This window comes from Balaenoptera physalus (genome assembly GCF_965194825.1).
Source record: "Balaenoptera physalus genome assembly, chromosome: 13".
Classification (NCBI taxonomy): domain Eukaryota; kingdom Metazoa; phylum Chordata; class Mammalia; order Artiodactyla; family Balaenopteridae; genus Balaenoptera; species Balaenoptera physalus.
Genome location: NC_138892.1, coordinates 101,122,514 through 101,134,908, shown reverse-complemented (window position 1 = coordinate 101,134,908; position 12,395 = coordinate 101,122,514). Strand labels below are relative to the sequence as shown.

At 40.2% G+C, this 12,395-nt stretch overlaps 1 protein-coding gene and 1 pseudogene across 2 annotated transcripts in view; one reads left to right on the top strand and one right to left on the bottom strand.

The window, feature by feature from the left end:
• The window catches only part of LOC309640845 (negative elongation factor C/D pseudogene), a 187,413-nt pseudogene that overhangs the window by 68,843 nt on the left and 106,175 nt on the right, over positions 1-12,395 (bottom strand). The gene's annotated exons all lie outside the window — the stretch shown is intronic.
• GDF3 (growth differentiation factor 3) overlaps positions 1-12,395 on the top strand; it is a 148,831-nt gene that overhangs the window by 120,652 nt on the left and 15,784 nt on the right. The gene's annotated exons all lie outside the window — the stretch shown is intronic.

The following is a 12,395-nucleotide window of genomic DNA, read 5'->3' as shown; positions in this document are numbered from 1 at the left end:
ATTGGTGGTCACACTCCAATACTGCTACCCACTTCACAGTAATACTGACAAAATCAAATTTGTGTAACTAAAATTGTTAACAGATATAATGAATATAAAGCCAATAAACAGGTCAATATATACTTGAGAGCAATTGCTCTTCCACTTGAGTAATCATACCAAACTTAATGACAAGGAGGAACAAGAATAAATGTGAAATCCAAAATGCATCATGAATTATAATAAAAATAATGTAAGTAAAATTTTAACAAAGTTAAATATTTGTATTATTTAACAAATCATGGACCAAATGTCTCAATGGATGTTTTGGAAAGGACCAAATATCCTGCGAGGATACATACATGTGTTAGTATAAACACATATTTTGTTTGCTCTGACAGATGAGAGGGCCTAAAAAACATTACCCCCCTCCCCCAGTACAAATGATCATGCCTTGTGCCTGGATCTTTGTTTCTAGTGCCCTTTTCCAGTAAAAGGAACCAGAGCTCCTTTGGGAAATGGCTGATTCTAGGACTGGGGCAGGGAATGTACAGGATAAATTCAGAGAACTTTGTAGGGCCAGAAAGTAAGGAAGTGTTAAAAAAAAAAATCCATAACACACACATCACTAGAGGTATGTAAAAGGAGTACAGGACCCAACTGAAAGAGGTGGAACAATCTGATCAACAATAAATAAGTAGTATTGGATTGCAAAATAAATATCAAAGGGAGTTCCTTGGTGGTTCAGTGGTTAGGACTCTGAGCTTTCACTGCTGAGGGTGCGGGTTCAATCCCTGGCTGGGGAACTAAGGTCCTGCATGCCATGTGGCAAGGCCAAATTAATAAATAAATACATACACAAATAAATAATTTTAAAAATTAAAAAAAGTGGTTAAAAAATTAAAAAGTAAAATAAATATCAAAGTATAAAATAAATATCCATGAGTCTATAAAGATATAAATCAGTGATTGAGTAAATTCATAAACGGAGGAGAAGAGACAAACCTCCCACGCAGAAGATTTCCAAATAATTTATGTAGATTCTTCTCCCTCGAGGAGGATGAAACTTAAGTCCATACTCCTTATGTTTGGGCTGCACATAATGACTTCATTTCAAAGTGTATAGTATGGGAAGCAGGAAAAAGGGAGTAACTTTTCAGTGAGAAACTTAACAAACACTACCTCAGCCAGGTGATCAAGGCCAGCATCAACAGTGATCAATCTTGATGATGGTATGTACCCTTTTTAAAATTTTATATATTTTTAAATTTTATTTTATTTATTTATTTATTTTGGCTGAGTTGGGTCTTCGTTGCTGCACGCGAGCTTTCTCTAGTTGTGGCAAGTGGGGGCTACTCTTTGTTGCGCTGCGCGGGCTTCTCATTGTGATGACTTCTCTTGTTGCAGAGCACGGGCTCTAGGCACATGGGCTTCAGTAGTTGTGGCACGCGGGCTTCAGTAGTTGTGGCTCAGGAGCTCTAGAGCACAGGCTCAGTAGTTGTGGCGCACGGGCTTAGTTGTTCGGCAGCATGTGGGATCTTAGTTCCCTGACCAGGGATCGAACCTGCATCCCCTGCACTGGAAGACAGATTCTTAACCGCTGGACCACCAGGGAAGTCCCAGTGGTATGTACCTTTGATATGATATGATGAAAATGACACTTTACTTCTGTTGGCTTCCTTTCAATAACCTGTAACCCTTGTCTCATTATGAGAAAAATGAAGACAAATTCCAATAATGCAGCATCCGACAAAATACCTCCACAGGACTCCTCAAAATTGTCAAGGTCATTAAAAAGAAGAAAAGTCTGAGAAGTTGCCATGGCCAAGAGAAGCCAAAGGAGACATGACAACTCTGTGTAACGTGATATCCTTCATGGGATCCTGCAACAGAAAAAAAAGACATAGGTTAAAAACTAAGGGAATCTAAATAAACTGTGACTTTATTTAATAATAATGTACTGATATTGGTCTATTAATGTTAATAAATGTATCAGACTAATTTAAGATAATAGTAGGGGAAATTTGATGTGGGGCATATGCAAATTCTGTATTATCCTCTCAATTTTTCTGTAACTCTAAAGCAGTTCTAAAAAATAAAGTCTAAGGACTTCCCTGGCAGTCCAGTAGTTAAGACTCCACACTTCCACTGCAGGGGGCATAGGTTCGATCCCTGGTTGGAGAACTAACATCCCACATGCCGCGTGGTGTGGCCAAAAAATAAAAATAAAAACTAAAGTCTATTAAAAAGGTTTGAATAAAAGCCACAAAAAAAATAAATAAAGGAAGATAAGCTCATATGTAAATAACAAATAAGGGAGTGGTGTCAGACTAAAATATAAATCATTGTTGCTTCATATACAGTTTTTTGCTAACATAATAATGTTTTGCACCACTGAGTAAAAGCATCCAATAGCAAAGTATGTAATGCCTATTCCCTCCAGGTTCCAGCTCTTGGTAGTTTGACTTTTGCATTTTATCCTCTATGTAAAGTCAGCAGTTTCAGCCCTCTCTAAGTTCTCTTTCGTCAAGCTGCTTTTACCTTTGTTAGGAATTTTATATACTTTTCGAATAGTGCTAGTATGTTTGTATTAGAATTGTTAGTGTTGTGTGGGGTCAAATAGATTTTTAGTGCTTTTTCCTCTTAGCCTCTTAGCCTTGTAGTCCTCATAATAACTGTGTGTGTGTCTGTCTCAGGAATATCTGACCCTGTTCAAAAGCCTTTCTTAAGACATTGGTTTCCACAACACCACATTTTTCAGGTTTCTCTTTTACCCAAAGGAAAGTCAGAAAAAAAAAAAAAAGGAAAGTCAGTTTTTCCTTGTATTTTGTTCTGTTAAAAGGTAAACTAGTGGGAGGTACAAACTATTGGGTATAGGATAGGCTCAAGGATGTATTATACAACATGAGGAATATAGCCAATATTTTGTAATAACTATAAATAGAAAGTAACTTTAAAAAATTGTATAAAATTTTTTTTAAACTAAAGTATTTGCTTTTGTCAGATTTTAATAGTCTGTCTCAATAAATGAGTTTGGCCCATTCACATTTTTTTTTAATTAATTTATTTTTGGCTATGTTGGGTCTTTGTTGCTGAGCACAGGCTTTCTCTAGTTGGGTGAGCGGGGGCTACTCTTCATTGCGTTGCGTGGGCTTCTCATTGCGGTGGCTTCTCTTGTTGTGGAGCACGGGCTCTAGGCGCGCGGGCTCAGTAGTTTATTGTGAAAAAAAGTAAACTAAGTATTAAAAATTGTAAGAGTTTATTTAGTTTAGGAGGAATAAATCAGGAGCTTGAGCTGAACATACACGCACTACTATATATAATATAGACAACTGGGACTTCCCTGGCAGTCCAGTGGTTAAGACTCTGCTTTCCAATGCAGGGGGCACAGGTTTGATCCCTGGTTGGGGAACTAAGATCCCACATGCCTGCCATGCGGTATGGCCAAAAAAAAAAAGAAAAAAGAAAAAATTCAACAGTCCAGAGAGGACACCTTTGAAAAAATATGTACAAAACCTACTGTGTGCTATTACACAGATCCTGGCCACATAAGGTCAGTCCACTTAAAACTCTTCAAAGCCCCCCAGTTGTCCACAGATTAAAATCTAAATTTCCATACAATTTACAAGGCCTTTCATGTTCTAGCCCATATTTTACTTCTCCACCTTATCATTCTCTCAGGGTTTTGCTTATGCTCTGCTCTATTCTCAACCTCATCCCAATTCCTGTGTGCCTACAGGCCCCACATGAGGGAGCATGTGCCCCCCTCTCCCTCTATGCCCAACCCTCCCCCAACTCCTGTGATGGTAACAGCAAATATTAAGGATGTGTCAGACCGAGCATTTTACCTTCATTATGCCAGTTAATCCGAACAACCCTATGGGGTAGGTACCTTCATTTTTTTCTTTTACAGGTAGGGAAATTAAGGCACAGAGCTTAAAAGTAACTTGCACAGAGCCACGTGGGCAACCGTGGTGGAGCCCGGGTAGGAGCCAGGCAGTCTGTCTTCAAAGTCCACGTTTTAGTCACTCCTGTGGTCTTCACTGAAATGTCATTTTTCCAGGGAGCAGCCCTGATCCCTTAGTTCTAGGTCAAATGTCTTATTCACATTGCTGCCTCAGGATTTGGACTTACCCTATCACAGTGTCATTGTTGGTTTTCTTATCAGTCACCTGACCAGAATGTAAACTCCGTGAAAGAAAGGGGAACCTCTGTTGTTCAAGAGTGTCATTAGTGTGGTAGCATTTACTTTGTCTTGCCTGGGACCCACATTAGGAAATACACCCAGTAACATGTCCAGATAAATATTAATAGCTAAAAAGTTTCAGGAAAGAATTATCAGCTATTGCACAACGCATTCTGGTATTTTCTACACAGTTGGGGTTTTTTTGTTTTTTTAAATGCTCCTGGAGACACACAATTTACCTCACTCGTCATTAATGAGTCAAGACAAAGCTTGAAAAGCACCAACCAAGTGCATTGCCTGGAGCAAAGATGGTGCATCATAATATCTGTTTAATCATTCATTCATTCTGAAGTCACATGGGCATGTATATTTCATACTCATATATGAAAAGTCAGAGTATTCAAAAAGAATGGATACATTAGTTTTCAAGTTTTTTTGATTTTTGTTCTTTTTTCCTCTCCCTTAAAACTTGTAAATTCTCCCTCTAATTTTGAAACAGCAAAGATAAACGTGGTGTTCCTAAATCCCAAAAGAGGTCAAAGAAGTTAATCCTAAAAGTAAAGGTCATGAGCAACATCTTTTCTATTGTCTTCTGACCCTCTAGGCAAGAACACTTTTAAGAATTTGTTATCTAAGAATGCAAGGCTTAAGAAACACTGTTATCCAAGGTGATAAAAATGACCCTGCCAATCCTTTTCAACTGCAAATTTATAGCCTTGGAGGAATGGAGAATTAGTTCTTGTTTTCTTTCCTGAAGCCCAGATATTAAGGGCAGTCTTTTAGATAAGATAGACGATTTAGACATTTAAGCATTAATATTTTATTTTCGTTGCCTTTGGAGAAAACAAAAAGATTCATAAATCTGTTATCCAGAAGAGAAATTGTTCATGAACATTTACTTAAATTTTAAACTGCCAAACAAGAACGTGTTTCTTAATCATAATTTACAAAATATTAAGTATAAGGTTTTATAAGTAATATTATTTTCTTTCACCTAATTTTAATTTACAAAGTTATTCAACTCTGTTTTAAAATTTTTTTTAATTTTATAATTAGATTTACCCTGTCTAAATATGTAATTGACTATTGCTATGTGCTTATATTTATTTTTATTCCTAGATTAGTTTTTTTTTCTTATTTAATTTAATTTATTTATTTATTGGCCGAGCCAGGCAGCATGCGGGATCTTAGTTCCCTGACCAGAGATTGAAACCGTGCCCCCTGCAGTGGAAGCCCGGAGTCCTAACCACTGGACTGCCAGGGAAGTCCCCCTAGATTAGTTTTTACAAATGCCTAATACTTTGAGGTAAGCTATTCTGAGTATGGAAATCTGAGTAATATAATTTATAGATTAAAGGTAGCAATTTCCTTGATAAGATTAAGAAATCTTAATTCTTCAAATCCATTTTAATTATGAAAGAGAAACATTGATAACACCAAGTATTCTAAGTCAGTGGCTGTCAGACTCTGAATAAAAAAAACTTCGTCTCCCATTTCCCTCCCCCCAAAAAATTCCAAATATTTTTTCCCAGTAAGAACATTAATGAAAAAAAACCACCACTTACGCTCACTATCATTTTATAAAATATAAAAGAAAGACATGGGGACTTCCCTGGTGGCGCAGTGATTCAGAATCTGCCTGCCAATGCGGGGGACACGGGTTCGAGCCCTGGTCTGGGAAGATTCCCACATGCCGCGGAGCAACAAAGCCCGTGCACCACAACTATTGAGCCTGTGCTCTAGAGCCCGTGAGCCACAACTACTGAAGCCCGCGCGCCTAGAGCCCGTTGTTCTCCGCAAACAAGAGAAGCCACCGCAATGAGAAGCCCGCACACCGCAACAAAGAGTAGCCCCCGCTCGCCGCAACTAGAGAAAGCCCACGCGCAACAACAAAGACCCAAAGCAGCCAAAAATAAATAAATAAGTAAATTTATAAAAAAAAAAAAAGAAAGATGTTCTCAAATTAAGTTATAGGTCAGATCAGAAAAGACAGTTGGTAGTCATATGACAAATATTTACATATGAACATATGCATATGTGTGTATATACATAAGTGTACTAGACCAATCTTTTCCTGTTGACTATTGATTAAGAATTTGGCCATATTGTAAAAAACCTTAACATGTGCATATTCTTTGACCCAACAATTCCGTTCCTAACAATTTTTCTATAGAAGTACTCAGATAAGTGCCCAAAGATATCTGTTTCTTTATTCAACAAATAATATTTATTTATTTATTATATTTATTGTGTACTGACTGTCTTACCCCAATAGAATGTAAGTTTGAGGTCAGGGTGTTTTTTTTTTTTTAAGTATTATTTATTTATGTATTTATTTATTTATACATTTATTTATTTATGTATTTATTTATTTTTGGCTGTGTTGGGTCTTCGTTGTTGCGCGTGGGCTTTCTCTAGTTGCAGCAAGCGGGGGCCGCTCCTCCTTGTGGTGCGCGGGCCTCTCATAACGGTGGCTTGTCTTTGTTGCAGAGCACAGGCTCTAGGCATGTGGGCGTCAGTAGTTGTGGCACGCGGGAGCTCAGTTGTTGTGGCTTGTGAGCTCTAGAGCACAGGCTCAGTAGTTGTGGCGCACAGGCTAGTTGCTCCACAACATGTGGGATCCTCCCGGACCAGGGCTCGAACCCGTGTCCCAACCACTGTGCCACCAGGGAAGTCCCAAGGTCAGGGGTTTTTATATGTTCACTTATATATTTCAAATGCTTAAGACAATGCCTGCACAAACATTTGTTCAACAGATGAATGAAATTATTAGCATGTTAGAAGATATATGCTATGGACAAAATAGGACAGGGTAAAGGAGACTGCAAGTTGTGGGAGACAGGAACAAGTTAGAAATTAAAATAGAATGATAGCATGTTAGGGAGAGGCTCTAAGGAGAGGGTGAGGAAGGTGTAAAAACTTGAAGGAGGTGAGGATATCTAGCGAGAATTTCCCCAGCAGAGGGAACAGTAAGTACATGAAGGATTGGAGTAGCAGCAAAACCAGTCTGGTTGGAGCAGAGTGAACAAGTGGCAAAATTAGTAGCTGATGTAACTGACATGATCTCCTTGACAATGACTTTTCCTCTGAGTGAGACAGAGAGCCAGTGAAGTGTTTTGAGCAAATGAGTGAATGAGCTAACTGATCTTCTTAAAGCATTGTTGGGACTTCCCTCGTGGTCCGGTGGAAAGACTCTGCACTTTCACTGCAGGGGGTGCTTGGGTTTGATCCCTGATGGGGGAAGTTCCCGCATGCTGCACAGCTTAAAAAAAAAAAAAGGAATTGGACTGATGTGTTGAGAACAGATTGGTGGGGATGAGGATGGGCCAAGGCTGGAAGCAGAGATCATTTTAAAGGTTATGGCATAATTCAGGTGAGAAATAATAGTGTCTCAGATTAGGGTGGTAGCAGTGAAGGACAGATTCTGAATATATTTTATAGATAGAACCAATAGAATTTCCTGATGACTTGAATATGAGGTAGAAGGGAAAGACAGGAGTCAAGGATAATTCCAAGGCTTCAGCCTGAAGAACTGGAAGAACAGGGTTGGCATTAGCTGAGGTAGACAAGCCTGCAGGTGGTGATGCAGGATAAGGTATGTAGATGAGAAATTCTATTTTGGACAATATAAACTTTTCTTTTTATTTTTTTAAATAAATTTATTTATTTATTTTTGGCTGCATTGGGTCTTCATTGCTGCGCGCAGGCTTTCTCTAGTTGTGGTGAGCGGGGTCTACTCTTCATTGCAGTACGCGGGCTTCTCATTGCGGTGTCTTCTCTTGTCGCAGAGCACGGGCTCTAGAGTAGTTGTGGCTCTCGGGCTCAGTAGTTGTGGCTCACGGGCTCTAGAGCTCAGGATCAGTAGTTGTGGTGCACGGGCTTAGTTGCTCTGCGGCATCTGAGATCTTACCAGACCAGGGCTCGAACTTGTGTCCCCTGCCTTGGCAGGCAGATTCTTAACCACTGTGCCACCAGGGAAGTCCTGATTTTGGACAATATAAACTTATAAGATTTTTTTTGGATATACAAGAGGAGATGAGTAGACAACTAAGTAATGGTTCCAGGATTTAGAGAAGATCTGAGCTAGATGTATAAATTTGGAAGTCTTTAGCATATAAACGGTACCTGAAGCCATAGACTAGATGGGATCACCAAGATAGTGAACGTGCTTAGGAAGAAAAGAGATCTGAGGACCGAGGTTTGGGACACCCCAAATCTAAGAGACTAGTAAGAAGAACCAAAAAGGGGCCTGAGAATGAGTGACCAGTGAGATAGGCCGTAAACGGAGAGAGGGCGCTTTCCTGGGAGCCAAGAAGGTGTAGAAAGTGGAAGTAATGGGCTGTGTCAGCGCTGTTGAGGGTAAAATAAGATGAAGGTTGAGAACGAGGTATGGGATTTGGCAATATGAACGTCACTGGTGACCTGGACAATGGCAGTGCTGTAGGATGAAAGAATAAGAATTGGAGACAGCAGATGTAATCAATTATTTCCAGAAGTTTTCTGCAAAAGGGAGCAGGAAATGGATAAATGGGTGACGTGGGACATAAGGTTAAAAAACTTTTTTAAAAGCCCTTTAAAAATTTTAAGACTTGGGGGGACTTCCCTGGTGGTCCAGTGGTAAAGATTCCGCCTTACAATGCAGGGGATGTGGGTTCGATCTAAGATCCCATGTGCCGTGGGGCAACTAAGCCCACGCACAGCAACTACTGAGCACTCGGGCCACAGATGGAGAGCCCATGTGCCGCAACTACAGAGCCCACACCCTCTGGAGCCCGTGCCACAACTAGAGGAGAGAAAACCCACAGGGCACAACTAGAGAGAAGCAGGCATGCCGCAACTAGAACTCGATGCAGCCAAAAATAAATAAATAATAAATATTTTTTTTAAAAAAATTTAAGATGGGGGAGTTCCGTGGTGGCCTAGTGGTTAGGATTTGGCGCTTTCATTGCTGTGGCCCAGGTTCAACCCCTGGTTGGGGAACTGAAATCCTGCAAGCCTCGGGGCACGGCCAAAAAAAAAAAGATTTAAGGTGGGAAAAATAACACATGTTTGTATACTGCTAGGAAGGATCCAGTGAAGAGGGAAGATGGGTGAGGTTGAAGAGAAAGGAGATTGCTAAGTGATGACTTGGAATAAGCAATAGGGATGCAAAGAGTCTTTTAATTGTTCCTCAATTTAAAAAAAAATTTTTTAAATAAATTTATTTATTTTTGGCTGCATTGGGTCTTTGTTGCTGTGCGCGGGCTTTCTCTAGTTGCGGTGAGCGGGGGCTCCTCTTCTTTGTGGTGCACGGGCTTCTCATTGCAGTGGCTTCTCTTGTTGTGGAGCACGGGCTCTAGGCGCGCGGGCTTCAGTAGTCGTGGCACGTGGACTCAGTAGTTGTGGCACACGGGCTTAGTTGCTCTGCAGCATGTGGGATCCTACCAGACTAGGACTCGAACCCGTGTCCCCTGCATTGGCAGGCAGATTCTGAACCACTGTGCCACCAGGGAAGTCCCCTCAATTTAAATTTTAACAGATGAATAATCCAAGTGAAAAATGGGCAAAAATATTTCTAAAAGAAGTTTAAATAGCCATGAAGCATATGAAAAATTGTGAATTATGTTAAAAGTTCAGTATATTAAGTAAAAACAATTATGCATTTCTCCCTAATGGATTAGGAAAAACAAAAATAATACTGGTGAAACACATTTTGTGTGGTGGGGAAAAATGGTACTTAGTGTAGTGTTAGAGGGCTCTGCAATAAGTGCTGTATTATTTGAGAATATTGACGTGTCATATTACAATAAAGACAAACAGAACTGATAAGAGTCTTAAGCACAGTATAGGGGAGGAAAAGTTTTCCTTGAAACTCTTATGGTCTCTGGCTGTGTCTTAAAATTAAACTGACAAAGACAGATTAACAGGAGAAAAGCATACAAATTTATAAATCAATGTTTCATGTGAGGGAACTCCCTGGCGGTCCAGTAGTTAGAACTCTGCACTTCTGCTGCAGGGGACACGGGTTGGATCTCTGGATGGGGGATCCCTGCATGCCTCACAAGGAGACCAAAAAAAAAAAAAAGTTTCACGTGACACGGGAGTCTTCATAAGGAAATGAAGACCCAAAGAAACCGTTAGACCTGAGTATTTTTATGCTAAGTTTGAGGGCAGTCCTGTAGAAATAAGATAAGTTAAGGAGTATGAGGTCAGTATAGGAAACGGGGGGAATTTAACAAGGCCTGTTAGGATTCTTCTGGGTGTTCCTTTGTCATCGGAGATAAGGATGCCCCTCTCCTCTGGGTCTAGAGAGGGCATTTCTAACATGAGGGTCTTACGACCTATTTCAGGGAAGAAGGGTGGGGGAAGGTCACAGTGACCTTCCTGCTTCTGCCCTTAGCTTTTTTTGTTTTGGCCGCTCTGCACGGCTAGTGGGATCTTAATTCCCCAGCCAGGGATTCAACCCGGGCCCTTGGCAGTGAGAGTGTGGAGTCCTAACCACTGTACTACCAGGAAATTCCCTGCTCTTTTCTCAAATTTCTTTAGCTTACAACATTCAATATGGCCAAGGTGACATATTTTGGGGTACTGTGTCATGAAACTCATCACCAGATAGCAACTTATAAATAGTATATAGTATATAACTTAAGTATATGTATATGACTTATAGTAGCTGATGAGATGTGGACAGCACTCATTGGAAGTGTTAATATACCTAATGCATAAGTAAGAGGCTCCTGAGACACAGAATTCATTAGATACACTAAATATGAGTAAGTTAGTAACCTATAAGACATATTAAAGATGATGGAAAAAATGGAATATATGATGGAACAAACAAAAGTGGTACTTATAGGGAATTCCCTGGCAGTCCAGTGGTTAGGACTTCACGCTTCCGCTGCAGGGGACATGGGTTTGATCCCTGGTCAGGGAACTAAGATCCCATGCCTCACGGTGTGGCCAAAAAGAAAAAAAATGAAAAATAAAAACCAAAAGTGGTACTTATAGTTGAAGGGGATGGAAAGATCAAGTATGCATGGAAGTCACGCCAACTCTAGGCTGACAGCTATGTCATCCCCCAACTGGTAACCCATTGATGACACTCGTTATGTTTCCATCCTGTTCCCACTTGTGCTCTGCCCTAGCAGGCTAAGTGGCAATCATAGCTGTGGGCAGATGTACTTGCTCCTGTATCTCTCTGACAGAGCAGGTATATGACGTTCCAGGCATCTGCTGTGCCCCCTTGTTCAAAACTCAACTCTGGTCCTCATAAATATACATCAGTGGAAAATGCTGATGTGGCAGAGAGGGGCAGTGAGAGACAAGACACGAACGTTGAATAACCCAGGCGTCAGGTAGCATGGTCCTTCCACTCTACTTTACACCTCATTTTAAGTATGTTAACCCACTCCATCTCTTTTCCCTTGATTCTCACTGTGTTTCAAATTGATTTGAGAAATGCCGTTTGAGCACCTTCATTTGGTTTGTGAGCCTTTCATTTCTACAGCCTCTTGGATGGCATGACTGGTAGTGTATTTGGAGGCTACCATTGCATCTAGTTAATATCCCCCACCACAGGATGTAAGTTGTACAACCTTTTAGAAGAACATCTTTTAATTCTTTAATTAATTGATTGATTGATTATTTTTTTGACCAAGCCACGTGGCTTGCGGTATCTTAGTTCCCCAACCAGGGATTGAACCTGAGCCCTCAGCAGTGAAAGCGCAGAGTCCTAACCAGTGGACTGCCAAGGAATTCCCTAGAAGAACCTTTTAGATTATATGTCAAAATATTAGCCTTATACAGGATTTATAAAACAACTGCAAGTATTCCCGTGAAAATCCTACTTCTAGGCATTTACACTAAAGTCAAACATATGAAATGATGTGTAAAAGGTGGTCTACTCCAGCATTGTTCATAATTGTGAAAATTGCTTAAAAAAAAAAAAAACCCAAAATCTAAACGTCAGCTGATAGTTACTGCCTTATTATAGGGCTGCTGGTCCTGGAAAAAGAAAAAACTTCAAACTGAAAGGAATCACAATGAATGGAGAGAACAATGCTAAGGACAGAGCTGACTGTAGCTCTATCAGAAAGAACTTGAATGGTGTGGTTACCAACTGTGCTGCAGAGAGGTCTTGCTGCTGATAACAAACGGTGGTAGCTGATAAAACACAAAACGTTGTCTTTAATAATTGACACACATACACACACAAAACCCCTTGAAAATGGTGATAAAATGTGGTAAATTC